The sequence below is a fragment of the Ambystoma mexicanum genome, chromosome 8 (genome assembly GCF_040938575.1).
Source record: "Ambystoma mexicanum isolate Mex_15411 chromosome 8, UKY_AmexF1_1, whole genome shotgun sequence".
Classification (NCBI taxonomy): Eukaryota; Metazoa; Chordata; class Amphibia; order Caudata; family Ambystomatidae; genus Ambystoma; species Ambystoma mexicanum.
Window position 1 is genome coordinate 1139682900 of NC_090929.1, and position 23069 is coordinate 1139705968.

Consider the following 23069-nt stretch of genomic DNA (forward strand, 5'->3'; position numbering starts at 1 on the left):
CGGTGAGTCTCATTTCATGCATGATAATGTGGGGTATGTGATTCGGCAATGACCTGGCAGGAAGGGGGGGGGGGTGTGCGTACGTAGCAATGGCATTCCACATCATACGTTTCTCGTCCACATACAGGTGATGCTGGATATCCACTGAAGAGATGGCTCCTCACACCAGTCCGGAACCCACGGGACCAGCATGAGGAGGACTACAACCATGCCCACTCACGTACCCGTGTAGTCATTGAACAGGCATTCGGCCTACTGAAGGGTCGTTTCCGCTGCCTCAGCAGGTCTGGCGGGGCACTCCTGTACCGCCATGAGAAGGTTGCAAAGATGGTGATGGCATGTGTCATGCTCCACAACATGTGCGTACGTAGAAATGTGCCCATGCCCCCTGACGCAGAACTGCAAGCACCTGATGATGGTCATGATGAGGGTGGGGATGTGGCAGCACCTCGAGGAGTCTGCGAGGCACCGGAGGCCCGTGACATTCGTCAGCATCTCATTGATGTATGCTTCTAGCACTCACGCCTGGTGGCTGATACATGGACACGGGACTCGTGGCACTGTGTGTGTCTGGGACATGCACAATATGGACTGTACGCCTATGATGGCCTAGTACACAAAGATCAATGTCCACACATCTCATTGGTTGATCGTGCACTTTTTATGGCATATGTGATATCATGTTGTACACCCTATCGACCCGCCACCCAAGTGAGCCCAACACACCCCCTCCACCCTCCCACCTCCCCCCCGAACACCAGTGTCCAAAGATGCTCATTGTCAGTGGGCAGTCGCTATTGCAAGCCCCCTCTGCGGGTATCAGGGGCACCCCTGCCTGTGGAGCGCAGGTTCCTCCCAGATCTACGTTGGGGGCTGCCCTGGACGGAACTTGCAACGGATGATGTCTCTGCCTGCTCACGTCCATGCATGTCCCTAAGGGTTTGCGAGAGCTCAGTGAGCACACGGCGCACTGCGGCAAGTTCGGCACATACGTCCTTGGACGTCGCATGCAGTTCCCCCCTAAGGCTCTCGGTGCTTCTCTCCATTTGTGCCCTTAGTGTCTCTGTTGATGTTTCTATGTCTGCCTTAGTGCCCCCACATTCATCGGCATGGTCCTTGAGGAACGTGGCCAGTTGCTGCTGTTGCACGATTAACTGGTCGAGGGACTGTTGCCTCTGCTGGGCCATGGCCATTTGCGGGGGTGTCACAGAGGGGCTGTTGTCCTCATGTTGCCCTGCCACAGGGCTTGTGGGGGATGGCCAGTCGTCGTCTTGTGGGTGCCCCTGCGTGGTATCCTCATGTTGTACGGGATGGGACAGACAGGGGGATTGGGACAGGTCATGGATGGATCTGACTTCGACATCCCCGTCTTCTGTGTCGGAGCATGCTGCCATCAATGGGGTGTCACCTATGGTGCTGCTGCCACCGGAGGCAGTGCCTTCTGTGGCATCCGTTGGGGGGACCTGTGGTGGTGGTGTTGTGGGCATGCTGGCTGCTGGGGTGCCTGTTGATGTTCCCTCCTCTGTGCTGCCACCTGATTTGTGCTGCTGCCGTGTCTTGATGCGTGCAGCTGAGGTGGAGGGTCTTTGGCCGTTGGTCTTGGCCCTCTTTGCAGGTGTGCTGGTAGGGGTGTCCTGGAGCTCGTCGTTTGGATCGGACCCTGTGGTGGAGTAAAGGAGGGCGAGGGTTATTGATGGGTCTGTGGGAACTGGAATGGCATTGTATCACATGCATTGGGGTGGTACCTGAGGGTGATTTGGGTCGGGGCCTTGGAGGTGCTCTCATTTGTGTGTGGAGTGAGGGTGCAGTTGTTTGGCAGCCTGCAGTTGGGGTGTGCCTGCTGCACGTGTAGTGCGTGTTTTAGGGGTTTTTAATTATTTATGTATTTATTGTGGGTTTTAACGTGCGCTATCAGGCCGATGTGTGTGGCCGTTCTCCTGGACATGTGTTTCTGTTGCACTATGTGGACGCATGGTACTTCACATGGATGGACTTTGTGGATTTGGCATTGTTTTATTTGGGCCACCTACCTGAATCTTCGGATGTCTGCACTCCTTTCTCCATCCCTCCGACTCCCTCTATGCTCTCCATTCCGATGGTGGAGGCACAGATTTCTTCCCAGGGGGTCAACTTGATGGGTGATTCAGGACCTCCCCCGGTGGCTGTGGCAATGTTGCGGTTGGCAGAGAGTATGCTGCAGACGCGTATCCGCAGGTCGTCCCATCGCTTACGGCATTGCTGTGGGGTGCGGGGTGCGGTCCCCACCGCACTTACCCGCTGTGCCACCAGAGCCCATATGGCCTTCTTGTTTGCAAGTGCCGTCCTGGTCATTTGCGTGCAGAAGACGACGGCAGCATTCTCCTGGAGGGTCTCTGTTAGCACGGTGAGTTCCTCACGGGAGAAGTGGACCTGCCGCTTGCGGTCGCACGCTTTCTTCGCTACTTTTCCCATTTTTCTTGGTTTCGCTAGGGTGGATGACGGGTTGGGATGTGTCTCAGGGTAGTATTTTTAATGGTTGTGTGGATTTAGTGGTTTTATAGGTGTACGGCGGGATGTTTCCCGTTCCGGCCCCGTGTTTTAACTTCCGTTTCCGTATATTTCCGGTCACCGTACTTTCCGGTAGGCGCACACTGCGGTGTCCGCTGTGATGGGTGGCGGTATTGCACCTAGGGCGCCGTACGGCGGCGGTGTGGGCCGTTTTGGGTTCATTTCCGCCATCGCGGACTTTGCACTTCCGCCATGCCGTGGTGCTCGTGCCCGATGGGTCGGAATGGGCCGCACTTTGCTCCTTCGTGCAATGGCGGAAACGCTATTTACGCTGTGGCGGTCCGGTCAGTCACTTTCCGCCAGGGTCGTAATGAGGGCCAGTGTGCTGATCAATGGAGTCGATACTCCAGCTCTTAGGGATAGTGGGTGCAGTCAAACTGTAGTGGATTCTACCTTGGTAAACTCCGAGGAAGTTGTCAGAGCTACTCTGATGCCCACTAAGTTGGCTGACGGCCCACCTCGCATGTTTCCAGTAATACCTGTAAATCTTACTCTAAATGGTACAGCAGTCAGGATTCCAGTGAGCATTCAGAGGAACGTCCCAGGAAAGGTCTTGTTGGGCAACGATCTCAGAGCTTTAGGGCTCGTAGGAGACACTGCTGACAGACCCTGCACACTGTCTCAAACACGGGCAGCATTGGCCAAGACCACTGCACTGCCCCAGCCAAAGGGGAAACCCAAGGCTAAAGGAGTAAAGAAACCAAAACGAGGGAAAGAAAATATTCCCCCGAACTTACCTACCACTGCGGTGGAGGAAGTTGGTCAATCGCCCGGACCTGACGAGGAGGCAGCGATACCTGAAGTATTTGACCCCAATGACCATCCTGAACTAAAAGACTTGTTAGTAGAAGGTGGTCCTGACAGGGAAGAATTCAGTAGAGGCCAACGTGAGTGCCCATCTCTGGAAGGCCTAAGGAGACAGGCCTGCTCCCAGCTTGAGGGTGAACCTCCTGGGAAGCATCAGATTTATTGGAGAGGTGGACTCCTGTATAGTGAGCCCAGAGAGTCTACAGAAGGAGACCATAGGAGGCTGGTGGTTCCCCTTGCTGTAAGACCCTTCCTCCTGCAGCTGGCGCATGAAGTGCCCCTTGCTGGTCACCTTGGTATTAAGAGGACCAAGCAAAGGTTATCCATGCACTTCTACTGGCCCAAGATGGGGGTGCAAGTAGAAAGTCGCTGCAGGAGTTGTGCCTCCTGCCAGTTATCTGGTAAGAGTGGCTCAACAATCCAAGCTCCATTGGTACCACTCACAGTTGTCGGAATACCATTCGAAAGGGTAGGGATCGACATCGTTGGTCCCCTTGACCCGCAAACATCCTCAGGCAATAGGTTTATCCTGGTGCTGGTCGACTATGCTACCAGATATCCTGAGGCCATCCCATTGAAAACTGTAACTGCCAAGTCAGTTGCAAAAGTGTTACTTGGCATCTTTACTAGGGTTGGCTTCCCTAAAGAAGTTGTTTCTGACAGAGGCAGCAACTTTATGTCAAAGTATATGCAGGCTATGTGGAAGGAATGTGGGGTCACCTACAAGTTCTCTTCCACATACTACCCCCAGACCAATGGTCTGGTGGAACGGTTCAACAGAACGTTAAAGAGTATGATTGGGGCTCTGGAAGAACCTCAAAGAAGAAAATGGGATCTTCTTTTACCATGCTTACTGTTTGCCTACCAGGAGATACCACAGGAGGGTGTTGGCTTCAGCCCCTTCAAACTTCTGTTTGGTCACCCTGTGCGGGGACCCTTAGCCATAGTCAAGAAGGGATGGAAGATGCCCACTCCCCCTATTACTACCAACGTTGTAGACTATGTGTTGGGGCTCAGAAAATGGATGGTACTTCTGATGGGTCTGGCTAGTTGAAGGCAGGACAAGCGCTGGTGAAACATTGGTATGACCGGAAAGCTTCCCTCATCAACTTTACACCTGGTCAGCAAGTCCTGATCATGAATCCCGTAAGGCCTAGAGCTTTACAGGACAAATGGTCAGGCCCTTACACAGTGGTGGAGCCCCTGGGTGAGCTCAACTATTTAGTGGACCTTGGAAGGCCTGGACAGGCTCCAAATGTGTTCCACGTAAATAGGCTGAAGGGTTTCGTCCCAAGAGTCGAAATCACAGCACTGCTACTGGCTTCCGATGTTGAGGAAGAGGAGTCCGAACCTCTCCCTGACCTGTTCCAAAGCGGTCCTTCAGATAGCTCCTTTGAGGGTGTCCGAGTGGCCCCTCACCTGACTTCTGATCAGCAGGCTGAGGTGAAAAGTTTGCTTAGGCAATTTTCCCCCATGTTTTCACAGTCCCCTGGTTTGACACCTTGGTGCAAACATAACATAGACACAGGAGACAGCGTTCCTACCAAAAGTAGAGGATACAGGATGCCAGACAAATTACGATCTTACATTAAGACAGAGGTCAACAAAATGTTAGATCTTGGGGTGATTGAACCCTCTAGTAGTCCTTTGTCCAGCCCTGTGGTTTTGGTTCCAAAAGCAGGCACTTCTGAATTGAGGTTCTGCATGGATTACATGGCTCTGAATGCTGTCACCAAGATAGATGCACACCCCTTGCCTCGAACAGATGAGCTGGTGGATACCTTGGTTGCCTCCAAGTACCTCAGTGCGTTTGACCTCATTGCGGGCTATTGGCAAATATCCTTAGCAGAACATGCCAAGGAGAAGACAGCGTTTTCCACTCCAGACGGTATTTACCAATTCAGGGTAATGCCGTTCGGGTTGAAGAATGCACCTGCCACTTTCTAGAGGCTTGTGAATCATGTGTTGAATGGGTTGGATGAATTCTGTCTTGCATATCTGGATGATATAGCAGTTTTCAGCGCAACCTGGGAAGACGATGTGAAACACCTCGGGATTGTGCTACAGGCTCTTCAGAAAGCACACTTGACCATAAAGGCTAGTAAATCCCATATTGGACAAGGCTCAGTGGTTTACCTTGGACATGAAGTAGGTGGAGGGAGGATACAACCTCTTCCCAGTAAAGTACAAGCAGTACAAGACTGGCCTACCCCCACTACACAGACCCAAGTGAGAGCCTTCTTAGGACTCACGGGGTATTACCGCAACTTCATGGCAGACTATGGCACCATAGCTGCCTCTCTGACTGCCCTCACCACGCCAAAGAAACCCATGAAGGTAACTTGGACCGACGAGTGTGAGAAGGCCTTCAACGGCTTAAAAGACTCCTTGTGCCAGGCCCCTGTCCTCAGAGCACCTGATTATCGAAGACCTTTTATTGTGCAGACAGACGCCTCTGACACTGGGATAGGAGCTGTACTATCGCAAGTAGATGAGAAGGGTAAGGAACACCCTATTGGTTTCATTAGTCGCCATCTTAAGGACAGAGAGCTCAGATGGTCCACAGTGGAGAAAGAACGTTTCTCTGTTGTGTGGGCCCTACGGAAGCTGAGGCCCTACCTCTATGGGTGCCCACTTCACTGTGCAAACTGACCATAAGCCCTTAAAGTGGCTAATGAACATGATGGGAGAGAATCCAAAGTTGCTTAGGTGGTCCATAAGTCTACAAGGCTTTGACTTCACTATTGAGCATAGGCCAGGTGTCCAACATAGCAATGCCTATGGGTTGTCCAGAATGTTTAACCGACCTGAACAAGAGACTCATCCAGGGGTGGATTAGTTCCCCCTATCCTTAGTCTGGGCGGGGCGAGTGTTAGGAAAGATTTCATATTGTAGGTCATTTTCCTTCCATGTGACAACCCCCAAACGTTTTGCTGTTGTTTTACACCCTGATCTAGACTTTGCCAGAGAAGCGCAGCCTTCCGCCGCACTCATCTGGGCTTTCGCTCCATTCTTACGGGGAAACTGACATGCCCTTAAAACAGTCAGTACCGGGAAAGGTTGTTTTCCGTAGTTCTTTTCTTATGTTGCAGCTTTCGCGCAATATGGCACAAGAGTGCACCGTAACTTACATTACCGCGCTCTTGGGTCTCTAGTCATTCTACAGGCCCTAGAAACTCTCGATTATTTATAACAAACTGTGCAAGTAGGTCACGGACGGGACAGGTGGCAGCGATCATTTCTTTGTGTTTTGAACTCCCTTTTGCCCTGTTAACCGCGCTTCTCGCGTTTGGCTAAAATGGGTGGCCTGGCTTCCAAAATGGCCATGCCACGAGGTTCTTTGTCCTGTCCGTTGACCGTCTTGCCCCTTCACCTTCCCCAGGTCGAGCCGACCCGGGGCCATCCTTATTTGGGCATGTACTTTCCCGCAAAACACAGATGCTTTCGTGGGCTTCGACAGGCCTGTTGTGAGCCTCCAGGATGTGGGCTGGGATGTCTGGTCCCAATACACATCCTGGGTGCCAGAGAGTCTAGTGTGTCTTGAATGCCTGGGACCACCGTGGTCCGTGATAGGTCCACGTATGGTGTGAGTGTTTTGTGAGCAGATCTCCCATTAGGTCCTCTCCGTTTTGGCGCGAAGGGAACTCTAGATAAGAGGAGTCTGGAAACACCACTACAATGTCAATCTCCTGAGTTCTCACGAACGACGGATGCAGGAGCCAAGTATCCTGCAACTAAGAGGCTGAACCGAGGAATTGCTGGTGACCCGCTGAAGGACTGCTTCTCTGCACTGCTGTCGCCCTGTGAGACCATTCTGCCTCTGATCGAACGACAATGCCTGTACTGGTACTTGGACCCTTTGGAATAGTGGGAACAACTATTCTCGGCATCTTCATCATCTCCTGCACGTAAGCCTTCGGAAGCATCTCTGGGCCATCTAGTGGACTGACCAGCCTACCCAGGAGTCTTGCTCTGTCATTGCCGTCAGGTTGCTGCTGTATTCTGAGTCCTTGACACTCTCACACGATTCGTACACTTGGCATTCCCAGGTCTGAAGTGAGAAGTGAACATTGAGCTGAAATACACACAGCCGCTTCGTTGCCCTGCTGTGGTAACAATCGGTGCGGGTTCACTGAGTTTGGGACATCCTCAACTCTAACTTCTGCTGCTGTGGAATCTACACAACGCCGAGACGTCCCCTGCTCGTATCTGAACCTGCCAGCACTGAAACTGACGCGGAGAAGCCTGGGTCTGCCTGCATCGGGGACCGGTGATTAGCAACGCTAGGAATGGGTCGCCCTCCTGCAGTAGCCTGTAGCTTTTCCTCGCTGTGTTAAACAGCACGCCTTTTTCGCACTCGCGCTCTGCTTCTGCCCGCAAGTGGAGGCCGCGCTTGAGTAGCGGAGATCTGTTCGTCCTCATTTGTTCACCACTCTGAACTGCCTGATTTCCTTGAAGAGACTCCCCATGGCCCGTTGGCACCAGCGTGTGCAGGTACTTTTGAGCACAAGGCTCCACTCTTTGTAGGGTTCGGACTTCCTTCTAGTTAGGTGTCCTCTGAAGGCGAACTGGGTCTAACGATTACTTGCACTGTCTGTTTTCCTCCCCATCTAGGTGGTCTGCATATTTCGTGCTTCTAACTCTAGACCCTTCGGTAATTGTATATATATTGTATTTGATTGTGATGTGTTGGTTTACTTGAGTTTTACCGTGATTCTTTACTATGGTCAATGTTACAGAGGCCTTGTAATAAATGTGTCTATATTTTTAATATAACACCTGCCTGAAGTAATTTGTCCTTGCTTTGCGTGCTCATTGCGGGCTTTCAGTCACCCTCACCCCTCTTGAGACCTTGGCCCTCATTACGACCCTGGCGGAAAGCGAAAAACGATGGCGGAAATGCAAAACCGCCATCGAATAGCGCTCGGTGCGACTATGACCCGTCACCGTAAAGTACGATGCCATTAGCGACACCGTAGTGAACGCCAACGCTAACTGCACCAAGTACGCGCGCGCGCGCCATGCCAAACCGTAATTAGCACCATGGCGCAAGGGTACGCGAATTCCGACCCTAGCGGACATGTACCTAACGCCATCAAGCACGGCGGAAAGTACCATTCCGCCATGGTGAGAAGTACGGCATCGCGAATCAACCGTAAACGGCCCCACTGAGTGCCTGTACACCGCTTCCTGGCCACATAGTACAACTCCCCGTAGGTGCAACGAAGTCACAATGCAACCAGTGAAATGTACAAGTCACCCATGCATGCCAACGAACAAAAGAATCACAAGAGGGGCCAATGGGAGCTGCAGGGCACAGATGGCACGAATACAGAAGCTATACCAATGGACATGACCTCAGTCTCCCACCAAGAAACGCACGCAAACACAGGCAGCATAATTCCGATAATCACATCATTCCACCAATCCACCTGGCTGACCGGCATCTGTTACACAAAACCTACCCCCCGCCCCTGAGCATGACATCATCCAAACAGTCATATTGGCAGCCCTCACCCCTGACCTCACTGGGCTTCGTAGGCAAACGCGCCCAGCACAGTACCACGCAACTATACTCCGAAGCTGGAACCCAATGCAGATCTCCTCACAATACATCGCTCCCCAAATAGGAATATGCCACATCACTTGCAAAGAAGAACGCTACACGGCCCATATCAGAATAGAAATTTAATGCACAACAGATTCACCAAGCCCATACAGCCATTAGGCCATGAACTCCAAAACACATTTCACCATTGTGGGCTGCATCCGCAAGAAATGACCAGCTACTTCCTGTGTGACGCCCTGTTCCCTCATGGTACACAGGGGCTACATTCCGTACGAAAAGGCAACATGGAAGCGCCTAGAACCGCAGGGCCGTCCCAATAGGGAGGCACTAGTCCAGCTGAAAGGCCGAAATGTTGCTCCGAGCCACTAGTACTGCGTAAGGGCATGTGGCCCATTGGCGATCGTCCCATAAGATCGTAATGCTGCTCCACTGATTAACACGAAGCAGCAGGTGTCGGGAGTAAAACCCATCTGCAGGAGTGGCATACAGATGGCAGTGGCAAAAGGGGAGGAGATACCTGTCAACCAAAAGAAAAGAAAAAGAAAAGAATGGCCATCAGAACTACATTCGAACAACTCACTTCAATGATCACACTAGATCCACAGCCATATGCATGCTAGCCCACTCCAAAGGATCATCACCACCCCAAAACCACTTGCGACTCATAACTATCCATATCGAGGAGAAAACACCATCACAAACGAGTGTACCTGTGCATGCGTCTGTGAAAACAGAATCCATCAGATGGGATTGGTAACGTGCATGGACACAAGTGTCTGAAGGCGCGTCGAGACAGGGAGGGCTCAACAAGGCCAGATAGACGATGGTCCCACTATGGCAGCCCTGCATCACATAGCGCAGGGGAGGCGGACAGATTCCAAGAAGCCCTGTACATGGCAAACACCGTATCAAATCATCTGCCCATGCATCCATGCATCATTCCCTCATCCCGTAATGAGAACGCCTGTTTCCATACTCACATAACATGTGAGAATTCCATTGAATCTGTGCGTTATGCAGCCTGCAAAATCCACTGTGCCCCAGCCCGTAATTCCAGTGTTGTGAAGTAACATGTATTTGGGAACGTCCGGCCTCATCATCCACTTCGCTATTGCGCATCCCAAACTATTCATATCAATCATTGCATCCTCGCCATGGCCCCTGTCCCAAGGACACTGAACAATAGAACGTTATATTTGCAGTCAGACCTGTGGGCATCTCCTCGCCGCTAGCTGAAAACCGAAAGCGCCGCCCTCCGAATTCCTCATTTGCAACATCACGTCGAAAAGGCATCTGTGGCCGCTTGAAACCACAAATTAATCCATCTAGTGCGGCTGTGTGTGAAAATGGCAACTGCCTTCACTCACAAATGGAACGCCCCGCCCGTCGGTGCAACTCGGTACAGTGATGCATGAGGGCCCACCGTTACTCGAGTACTACGTTCCACTGACCCTTCACAAGTCTGTTCGCGACTGCAAAGAATGCACGTGAAACAATGGGACCATGGCCGAATGAACATATCAACCAATGTTACACGGCCATCGGGTACTAATACATGATTGCAATAGCAAGATGCCATTCCTCGAATTGCAGCGTTGTGTGCGGGACGTGCTCGCCCAAAGGGGAGAGCAGCTTGCACAGGTGGAATGAATCACCACAGGTGGAGGCCATACAGCCTGAAAACACATAAATTGCACGCCCAGTCTCCTCCCACAACCACTCCGAAATGCTACCGGCCGGACTCGCGATGTTGGCCCTGGGGGACCTGATAGCACTGCAAGTACTCCAACTCCAAGAAGAAGACGAACACCAACTACAACCGGCCGCACGGAGGAGACGCAGGAGGAGGAGGAGGGCAAGGCATGGCCAGCAAGGGCCGCCAGCACAGCCACTACCACCACGCAGGCAGCCCGCAATCCCACGCCTCCGAGCACATCCGTTCAACCTCACTGATGAGCAGATCCACACCCTCTACCGTTTGGACCGGGACACCATAGCCGCCATTGTGGACATGACACAGGCTGACCTTGTCAGCATGATAGATAGCCCAACCGCCATCCCACCCCTACTGAAGGTGGTGTCTGTACTCCACTTCCTGGCCACAGGCACCTACCAGCACACAGTCGGACAGTTGCATGGCATTTCTCAGCCACTGTTCTCACGGACACTATTGCAAGTGCTCGATGCCCTCCTGCAGCACGCAGACGACTACATCTCTCTACCACGCTCGGAGCAGGAGATTACCAACACAAAAGTGGGATTCCATGCACTTGCCGGCATACCGGGTTGCATTGGTGCCATCGACTGCACCCATGTGGAATTGGTCGTCCCACATGCCATGGAGGCCCAGTACCGCAACCGAAAACAATTTCATTCACTGAATGTACAAATGGTGTGTGACTCCAACAGGATCATTACACATTGTTGTGCCCGATTCCCTGGATCAACCCATGATTCTATGGTCTTGAGGAACTCTACAATACCACGCTACATGGAGCGACACGCAGGGAACAGATCCTGGCTACTCGGTGAGTCTCATTTCATGCATGATGATGTGGGGTATGTGATGCGGCAATGACCTGGCAGGAAGGGGGGGGGGTGCGTACGTAGCAATGGCATTCCACATAATTCGTTTATCGTCCACATACAGGTGATGCCGGATATCCACTGAAGAGATGGCTCCTCACACCAGTCCGGAACCCACGGGACCAGCATGAGGAGGACTACAACCATGCCCACTCACGTACCCGTGTAGTCATTGAACAGGCATTCGGCCTACTGAAGACCCGTTTCCGGTGCCTCAGCAGGTCTGGCGGGGCACTCCTGTACCGCCATGAGAAGGTTGCAAAGATGGTGATGGCATGTGTCATGCTCCACAACATGTGCGTACGTAGAAATGTGCCCATGCCCCCTGACGCAGAACTGCAAGCACCTGAAGATGGTCATGATGAGGGTGGGGATGTGGCAGCACCTCAAGGAGTCTGCGAGGCACAGGAGGGCCGTGAAATTCGTCAGCATCTCATAGATGCATGCTTCTAGCACTCACGCCTGGTGGCTGATACATGGACACGGGACTCGTGGCACTGTGTGTGTCTGGTACATGCACAATATGGACTGTACGCCTATGATGGCCTAGTACACAAAGATCATTGTCCACACATCTCATTGTTTGATCGTGCATTGTTTATGGCATATGTGATATCATGTGGAACACCCTATCGACCCGCCACCCAAGTGAGCCCAACACCCTCCCTCCACCCTCCTACCTCCCCCCCGAACACCAGTGTCCAAAGATGCTCATTGTCAGTGGGCAGTCGCTATTGCAAGCCCCCTCTGCGGGTATCAGGGGCACCCCTGCCTGTGGAGCGCAGGTTCCTCCCAGATCTACGTTGGGGGCTGCCCTGGACGGAACTTGCAACGGATGATGTCTCTGCCTGCTCACGTCCATGCATGTCCCTAAGGGTTCGTGAGAGCTCAGTGAGCACACGGCGCACTGCGGCAAGTTCGGCACATACGTCTTTGGACGTCGCATGCAGTTCCCCCCTCAGGCTCTCGGTGCTTCTCTCCATTTGGACTCTCAGGCTCTCGGTGCTACTCTCGATTTGTGCCCTAAGTGTCTCAGTTGATGTTTCTATGTCTGCCTTAGTGCCCCCACATCCATCGGCATGGTCCTTGAGGAGCGTGGCCAGTTGCTGCTGTTGCACGATTAACTGGTCGAGGGACTGTTGCCTCTGCTGGGCCATGGCCATTTGCGGTGGTGTCACAGAGGGGCTGTTCGCCTCATGTTGCCCTGCCACAGGGCTTGTGGGGGATGGCCAGTCGTCGTCTTGTGGGTGCCCCTGCGTGGTATCCTCATGGTGTACGGGATGGAACAGACAGGGGGATTGGGACAGGTCATGGATGGATCTGACTTCGACATCCCCGTCTTCTGTGTCGGAGCATGCTGCCATTAATGGGGTGTCACCTATGGTGCTGCTGCCACCAGAGGCAGTACCTTCTGTGGCATCCATTGGGGGGACCTGTGGTGGTGGTGTTGTGGGCATGCTGGCTGCTGGGGTGCCTGTTGATGTTCCCTCCTGTGTGCTGCCACTTGATATGTGCTGCTGCCGTGTCTTGATGCGTGCAGCTGAGGTGGAGGGTCTTTGGCCGTCGGTCTTGGCCCTCTTTGCAGGTGTGCTGGTAGGGGTGTCCTGGAGCTCGTCGTTTGGATCGGACCCTGTGGTGGAGTAAAGGAGGGCGAGCGTTATTAATGGGTCTGTGGGAATTGGAATGGCAATGTATCACATGCATTGGGGTGGTACCTGAGGGTGATTTGGGTCGGGGCCTTGGAGGTGCTTTCATTTGTGTGTGGAGTGAGGGTGCAGTTGTTTGGCAGCCTGCAGTTAGGGTGTGCCTGCTGCACGTGTAGTGGGTGTTATTGGGGTTTTTAATTATTTATGTATTTATTGTGGTTTTAAAGTGCGCTATCAGGCCAATGTGTGTGGACGTTCTCCTGGCCATGTGTTTCTGTTGCACTATGTGGGCACGTGGTACTTCACATGATTGTACATTGTGGTTTTGGCATTGTTTTATTTGGGCCACCTACCTGATTCTCCGGATGTCTGCACTCCTTTCTCCATCCCTCCGACTCCCTCTATGCTCTCCATTCCGATGGTGGAGGCACAGATTTCTTCCCAGGGGGTCAGCTTGATGGGTGATTCCGACCCTCCCCCGGTGGCTGTGGCAATGTTGCGGTTGGCAGAAAGTATGCTACGGACGCGTATCCGCAGGTCGTCCCACCGCTTCCTGCATTGCTGTGGGTTGCGGGGTGCGGTCCCCACCGCACTTACCCGCTGTGCCACCAGGGCCCATATGGCCTTCTTGTTGGCAAGTGCCGTCCTGGTCATTTGCGTGGAGAAGACGGCGGCGGCATTCTCCTGGAGGGTCTCTGTTAGCACGGTGAGTTCCTCACGGGAGAAGTGGACCTGCCGCTTGCGGTCGCACGCTTTCTTCGCTACTTTTCCCATTTTTCTTGGTTTCACTAGGGTGGATGACGGGTTGGGATGTGTCTCAGGGTGGTGTTTTTAGTGGTTGTGTGTATTTAGTGGTTTTATAGGTGTACGGGGTGTTGTTTCCCGTTCCGGGCACATGTTTTTACTTCCGTTTCCGTATATTTACGGTCGCCGTACTTTACGGTTGGCGCTCACTGCGGTGTCCGCTATGATGGGTGGCGGTATTGCACCTAGGGCGCCGTACGGCGGCGGTGTGGGCCGTTTTGGGGTCATTTCCCCCATCGCGGACTTTGCACTTCCGCCATGGCGTGGTGCTCGTGCCCGATGGGTCGGAATGGGCCGCACTTTGCTCCATCGTGCAATGGCGGAAACGCTATTTACGCTGTGGCGGTCCGGTCAGTCACTTTCCGCCAGGGTCGTAATGAGGGCCCTAGTCTTGACCGCCGCCATCGCTACCCTGATTGGTCTGGCTTGTCCAGAGGTTACCCGGTTCCAAGAAACTAGGCTGGCCTTCTGAACCTCTGCCCCTCCAGGACGGAGTTCAGAAATCCATCTTAACAACAACCAATCAGTTTCTGAACAAGTACAGCTCCCCTGAAGTGGGAGCAAAATGGCCCTTCAGTTAATTTAAAAAGGGGTAAAAAGACAAGGTTGTAAAACTCAACAGCACAAATACTTGCATAGGCAGGGCAAAGGGTTTAAGTTCACTACAACCAGCAATTCAATTCAATAGGCCTGGGCCAAAGTCAGTGGTTCAGAGTCTTGTATAGGATAGCACAGTTCTGGCAGTAAACGGTTAAGTCTTTGCCACGGATCTTAGAAGAATTTGTTCAGACAAAAATTTAGATATTGGATTAGGGAAGGACAAGCCATCAAAGTCGGGAATGTTTCACAAACTTTCACCGTGGCCGAACAGAGTTCTGCACCGCACTTGCACAGTACCTTGTAAGTGAAGAAAAGCTGTAGCTGAGGCAGTTGTTCCTGGCAGCTCCTGCATATCTCGCTGTTCCTGAGCTTCAGTCGTGGGGACAAGAAGGAGGACGTCGGGAGGTTCCTGCACTGCCCAGGAAAGAGGCCACAAGCTTGGCGACATGTTGGTTTAAAGTGTGAGTGCCTTAAACACCACGAACTGGTATCCTTCCCACTGGCTATCCGGTTTTCAACAGCACTCTGAAGAAAATTCGACCAGGATGGGGATAGTGTCCAGGCGGCTTACGAGTTGGTTGTTCCCACCAAACTCAAGGGAAGAAGTTAACCTTGAAGGGCTTCTCTGTCGATGGAGTTTCAGCAATTCGGACCTGCAGCAGGGCTTCACCGCTGGACCAGGAGTTGCAGCAGTCGTCTTCCTTCAGCTCGTCTTCGGTTCTTTCGTTCCAGTGGTCGACTCTGCTTTCCAAGTCCCAGAGACCTGCTTTTAAAGAGTTTTCCCCTATTCATTCCAGCCTAGCTGTCACTCACACAGCAGGGTCTGGACAGCCAGCCGGCCAATCACGCCAGAGTACATTCAGGTCTCCTAGAAAACTAAGCACAGCGAGTTTCGGGCACCTCCCTCACATCCTGTCCTCCCCAGACACTCAGACGCCAGAGGAGGGCTTCAGCACTGAAGCCCGCCAAAGGCCAATGAACAAAGGGACCAAACCTGGTTTGGCGCCAGAGACAAACACAAGAAGGACCTTTCCAAAACGAAATGGCAAAAAAAGGTGACCGGAGTCTGTTTTTACAGATATGTCTTGGGTGCCATATTGGAAAACATGGCTGACCCGATTTTTAGCTACCGGTGTTTGCGGTCGGGAAAAATCATGATAGTTTGTTTAAAACCATTGCCACCAGCCATTTCAAGTGGGAAAGGGTAACATTTGACTGTTACATGAGTGTTTAGACTCAGGGGAAGCTAGACAACCCCTCCAGCACTCTAAAGGAAGATCGTGTGTGCTGGGACTGTAAATTTAAAAAGACTAGTAAAGTCAATTTAACTTTACATGCTCTGGGAGACAGTCGTCATTCCCAGAGAAGGTATTTAAACCTTGGGGAGTCTGAAAGACAACCCCGTGCCACTGCACTGAGGGTGCTGTGTGACACACAGAAACATATGATGCCTATGGAGTTGTTTTAAAACTCGATATCCAAAGAACACAAAAGTAAAACACACATCAAAATACATGGAACAGTGGGAAAAAAGGTTCACACTCTTCCAAGATAAAAAATCAAATCCTAGAAATCCAGCAAAGTTGCTGTGGGTCTCAAAAGGTAAAGGAAATTAGCACATTCTTGAGAATACTCACTAACACACTTCACCTCCACTCATTCTACCCCACCCACCCTACTCCCCACTCACTCTACACCACCCACCCTACCCCCACTCTCTCTACCCCAACCACCCTACCCCTGCTCTCTCTACCCCAACCACCCACCCTACCTTCACTCTATCTACCCCATCCACCCACTCTACATGCACTCTCTCTACTGACACCCCATTCACTCTACTCCCAACCACCCACCTTATGCCCACTCTCTCTATCCCATCCAACCACCCTACCCACACTCTACCCCACCCACCCAACCCCCACTCTCTACCCCACCCAAACCCACTCTCTCTAACCCTACCCACCCTACCTCCACTCACTCTACATCCATGCACCACAGCCCCACTCTCCCTACCCCCACTCTCTCTACCCCAACCACCCACTCTACCTCCACTTTGTCTACAACCACCCACACTACCCCCACTCTCCCTATCCCCACCCATCCACAGTACCCCCACTCTCGGTACCGACAGCCACCCACCCTACCCCCACTCTCTCTATCTCCACCCGCCCTAACCTCATTCTTTCTACCCCCAACCACCCTAACCCCACTCCTACCACCAACCACCTGCCCTACCCCCACTCTCTCTACCCCCACCCATCCACCCTAATCCCACTCTCTCTACCCCACCCACCCTACCCCTACTCTCTCTACACCCCCACCCACCAACACTACCCCCACTTTCTCTGCCCCTACCAACCCACTACACACCCACTCACTCTACCCCATCCACTTTAGCCTCCCCTCACTCTACACCACCCACCATACCCCACTATCTCTAGCCCACCAACCCTACCCCACTCTCTCTAATCCCACCCATCTGCCCCCACTCTTGCTAGCCCCACCCTATCCCCACTCTCTCTACCCCCACCCATCCACCCTAATCTCATTCTCTCTCTGCCCCTACCCACCCTAACACTACTCTCTCTACCGAAATCCAAACTCTCTCTACCCCCACCCACCCACCCAATACAAACTCTCTCTACCCATATACACACACTTGCTGCCCCATCTACCCACCCTGCCCCTGTCTCTGTGCCCCCCAGACACCCTCCAAACTCCAGACTCCTCTACCCTCTACCCACCATACCTCTGCTCTCTCTACACCCACGCACCCTGCCTCCCCTCTCTACCCCCAAAGACCTACCTATCCCCACCCACCCTAACCCCACTCTCTCTACCCTCAACCACCCCAAGCCTCCTCTCTCAGCTACATCCACCCACCATACTCCCACTCTCTATACCCCCGCCCACCCACCCTAACCCCACTCTCTCCACCCCTACCCAACATACACCTACTCACTCTACCCCACCCACCCTACCCTGACTTTCTCTAACATCACCCACCCCACCCCCACTCTCCCTAACTCCACTCTCTCTATGTCCACCCACTCACCTACCCCGACCCACTCTATCGCTACATACCTTGTCTGCACTCAATAAAACCACTAAAACCACTATCTCTACCCGACCCACCATACCTCTGCTTTCTCTACCCTCACCCAACCTCCCCACTCTACCCCAAAACACCCACCCTACCTCCACTCACGCTACCACCACCCATCCTAACCCTACTTTCTCTATTGGCACCCATCCACCCTACCTTGCTCTCTCTACTCCCACACACCCACACTACGCCCACTCTCTCTACCCCAACCACCCATCCTACCTCCACTTTTATCTTCCTCCATCCACCCACCCTAACCCCACTCTCTCTACCCCCAACCACCCTAACCCCTGTCTCTCTAACACCATCCACCCATCCTACCCCCACTCTCTCTATCCCCACCCATCCACCCTAACCCCACGTGCTCTACCCCTACCCACCCTACCCCTACTTTCTCTACCACTTCGACTCTCTCTACTCCACCCACCCTACCACACTCTCTCTGACCCCACCCATCATACCCCCACTCTCTCTATGCCCACCCACTCACCTACCCCACCCTCTCTACCCCTACCCAACCTTCCCCCACTCACTGTCCCACCCACCTTACCCCCACTCTCTCTCCCCCAAACCATCATAGCTCCACTCTCTCTACCCCACCCATCCTACCTCCCCTCTCTCTACCCCCTCCCACCCTACCTCCCTTCTCTGTACCCCTACCCACCCTACCCCACTCTCTCTACTGCCCCACTTAGCCTCCTCCACTCTCTCTACCTCGACCCACTGTACCCCCTCACCCACCCACCTAACCCACCCTAACCCCACTCTCCCTACCAGCACCATACTCTCTCTACCGCCACTCACCTACACCCACTCTCTCTATCCCCACCCACCCTAACTCCACACTCTACTGCCAACCACCCCAACCTCACTCCCTCTGTACTGCCCACCCACCCTAACCCCACTCTCTCTACCCCCACCTATCCACCCTACCCCCATTCTCTCTAACCCATCCACCATACCCCACTGTCTATAAACCCACCCATCCTAGTCCCACTCTCTCAAACCCCACCCTACCCCCACTCTCTCTCTGCCCGCCCTCTCACCCACCCCACCCTCTCTACACCTACCCACTCTAGTGCCACTCACTACCCTACCCACCCTACCCCTCAGTCTCACTACCATGACCCACCAAACCTCTGCTCTCTCTACCCCACCAACCCTACCTCACCTCTCTGCCCCTAAACACCCACCCTACCTCCACTTGCTCTACCACCACCCACCCACTCTACTCCCACTTTCTCTATCACCACCCACCCTCCCTACTACCACTCTCTATACCCCCAACCACCCACCCTACCTCCACTCCCTCTTCCCTATTCACCCACGCTACCTCCACACTGTCTACCCCATTCACTCCTTCCTACTGCCACTCTCTATACTCCTACACACCCTACCCCAACTCTCTTTATCCCCACCCACCTCTCTCTGCCTCAACCCACCTCTCTCTACCCCCACCCACCCACCCAAATCTCTCTACAAAACACCCACCCATCCCAGCCCCACTCTCTACCACCTCTCATCCTTCCTCTCACACTCTCGCTTTATTTATTATCCTCTCACTCTCAAACTTTCTCCCTCATATTTCCTCTTGCTTATCATCGATAGAACCCTCTCGCAGTCATTTCCTCCCTTGTTTTATTCTCGTTCCTTCTTATTTTCTTGCACACCTGTGCCCTTATTGCATCCTCCTTTGAAACATTTCTCTCTCCTCCTTGCACCCTAGAGCCTATAAATGAAAAATACAAAGAACAGCAGTAAACACAAAGTGTCCTGAGCCAACATCTAGTCCATAATTCATTTCACGATTTTCCCTAGTGTCTGTCCCCACGTTAGCATCTACAAAATCACTTACCATCTCAGGGAAGTACTGAGTGCGCGAGGCACACTTCTGTGTCTTTGTCTAATGATGCCAATGTCACCTGGATTCTGAGCATTGAAGTACTCCTAACTGGGGCAAGACCTTTTGTATCACCTCTTTTGCCCTTAAGGTTTCTCTGATGTTCTACGGAGGCAATACACGTAGTGTTCCCTCTGGTCTCAGGGCTTGTTGGGTTATACTGTCTTCCTTCCTACTTATATATTTGTCAGGCTGAAGTTATTGAGACTCCCTCAGCCAAGTGTTTCGTCAAGAATGGAAACCTTTGTAGTTGGCACCAGTGGATTTCAAGCTAACACTGGGATCTAGTTTAGAACTACCAGCAGGCTACTCCTAAACCTCTCCTCTTCAAGGTCAGGTTCCAACACATCATTAGGTCAAGACTTACAACTCTAGTCTTTCCTCTAACATGTGTCTGTTGTACAACATAGCTCACTTCACTTAGCCCCATCTTGTATTGTAACTCGCTCAACATGTGACCTATCTGGCCTGGCCACTTAAGATCCACATTGCTGTCTCTACTTCTTCTCCTCTCTCTGCTATGCCAATGATAATGACATTCTCAAAATCAGGAGTGTTCTGCCCTTTTATATAGTAAGCATAGGGCAATGATTGGTTCTGGTTGGGGGGTTCTTTTATTATTAACTTTGGTGTTCATGATTAATGTGTCTCTGATGGTTCCATCTTCCTAAAAGGTATTTGCCCCTCTTTTCATATTAGTCTTGTGTATGCTGCTTGTTCTAACAAATGATTTGCACCTCCTCTGTAAGGGTGATCGTGGTATATATTATAGACCTCCTAAGGAAAGACTGGGGAGCTATGGTGATCCCCATATACCACCTCCATGGGTTGCATTATGAAGCTGGTGAATTTACTTGGTTCCCAGAGTTCCCCAGTATCCCTCAACGGCCCTCTCATCGGTATCTTCATCATACAAGCATATAAGAAAATTAAATGTAAAGAAATTCAGGGCTTGGGTCCAAAAATATTTCTCTGCCTCCTTTAGCAATGGTTCCATATGTCCACAACAAAGCAAAAGAAAGAATATAAATGGACAAGCCCCCTATCTACGCAAATTCCTCCACCTCTCCCACCTGCCAAAGTCCACTTCAAGAGTGTAGATGACAATCTCTTCCTCCTTTGGGGCATGGCACAAAACGCATGTGTATGTCTTCCCCCGTGACATCTCCCAAATGTGTCTCAGAACCAGATGTTTGGTGTGACAATACTTGTTGAGTCGTTGGCTCCCCATACCATGCACTGCTGAAGGTCATGGCTGGTGGCACATGTGTTATCCTCACAACATGTTGGATGTCGGTGGCCATGGAGAACATACATATGAAGGATCTGTGCTGGTTAACAGGAAACACCTGAAACCATGAGGCTGCTATGTTGATCATGACAGAACTCATGTTGAGTCTTGCTATCCACTAACAGGAGCATAACCTCTCATCACAACTGAGGATAAAGCCACAGTGGGCTAGCCTATAGAAGGTACACAGGGAGAACTGATATGGCTGCCAGGGTATGTGCCTACAACAGGATAGGCCAGAATATAAAACTCTCTATGCCCTTACATGTCTCCTACCCAATTTGCATTACTGGGGATTGTTACCTTTCCAAAGTTGTTTTGCAAGATTATCCTTGCCTATCCAAAAATAACATTTAAGAAATAAAAAAGTATGTTGAGAATCACACAGGCACTAAAACCAAGACACTACAGGCAGGCAGTCCAAGTGTCAGTGGGCCCTTAACATGTTTTGTAGCGATCCGCCAAATTGTGGTGTTCATTTTCCCACAGGCATATACAATAAAACCTCTGCATTTTCATGAGTGAAAATGTGTGGGTTTGTAGCTGGGTTTGTGGCTTGGTGAAGCATTGTTCCTTATACAATTTCACACTGTTTCCCCAATCTGCACCACATTTTGCATAGCTACCTGTTAGGACCCTGCAGACATAACTGGCTACATGACATTTGCAAACCCCCCCAACCCCTTTACCATGATTCCCCTTTCCCATGATGTCAGCAAAACTCTAAATTTGTTTGTGGCTTGGCAAAGCTTTGTTCCTTACACAATTCCACATCGTTTCACCATTCTGCACCAAATTCTGCACATTTGACAGTTAGGACCCTCTGGAAATTACTGGCTACATACCATTTGGGCAATCCACCCCTTTCCCGGGATTTCAGCACCTTCACACATTAGATGCTTCCCTGAAATTAGCAAAACATCAATTTGGTTGTAGAAGGACCAGTCCTCAACCCTAGAATTCACAGTTTCTGGGACATTTGCACTGCAACAAACTGCACCACACCAGGGCGAGGGAACAGGTGGGGAGAATGCACAGCAGGTCCCAGTATGCAGAACCACACCTACTCTCACCTCCCCCCATCATCTTCTCCGGGGTATGTAAGCCAGCCACACATGCCCATTCTCAGTGCAGTTTACTTCAGAGTGCAAAGCACATCAAGCGGTAAGCGAATTGGAACAGCGACCTACAGGATCATTGATTTCCAACAATTGATGAGAGTGTTGTAACGTCTGTCCACAGAGCCCGTTCGGAGAATGGATCCTTTTTGCAAGTTATGAATAAAATAATAAATAACATGAAAAGTAATAACAATAAGTACCTTTGATTTCCAATACTTTGAAGGATGCGATCAACAGGCACTTTTATGAATACATGTCCCTGAGCTTGTTTGAAAAAAAAGTTATGTTTAGATATTAACTGCCTGATTCATGGAACGTTTTCCTATGGGATTGCACCATTATAAAACACTTCCATGAATCAGGCCCTAAATGTCATTTTTTTATACAATCACTCCTCATATTAGTGGTAGGTGTAAACAATGACTGCAAATAACAATTGGAGTAGTGTTTCCTATATGTAAGCAGGCTTAACCAGCACTAACATGTGTTTGAACAGGTACATGGGTGATGGGAGATTGTCTACCTAAAGAAACTGATGTAGAGAGGCAAAACAATACATATAAAATGAATAAGGTACATATAACCGAGTACCTGTCTTTTGATTATGTCATAACATGTATCCCATGTTCCCCCACTTTAAAAAGGGTTCGGTTTTCAAAAATACTTTTGTGGCTTTAAGTATTATTCTTTGATTGACATCACAGCAGGCCTTTATAATCAGAGAGCACTAAACATAATGGCATAATGGTAACAAACAAGAACCTTTTGCATGTTCCTCCTAATGAGGTGTATGTCTATATTTAGGCTGTCATTACACTAGTCTATTAGCGAGAGGCAGCGGCAGTTCAAATGACCCTTTCTGCAAGATGTTTTTCGAGCAGCTTTTGTGTCTCTTAATGAATGCAAAAGAGACATATAGTAATTATGCTTAAGAGCCATCCGAATGTATTTTTCATACAGGGAAATGTATGCAAGAACAACAAGCCCTCGACATTATACGCATGAAATTAAACGATTAAAAACAAAGAGAGTGTTGAGTCGCCAATGGCTCGTTGGTTTGCATTCTCCGCACTCACGTGTGAAAGCGCATTA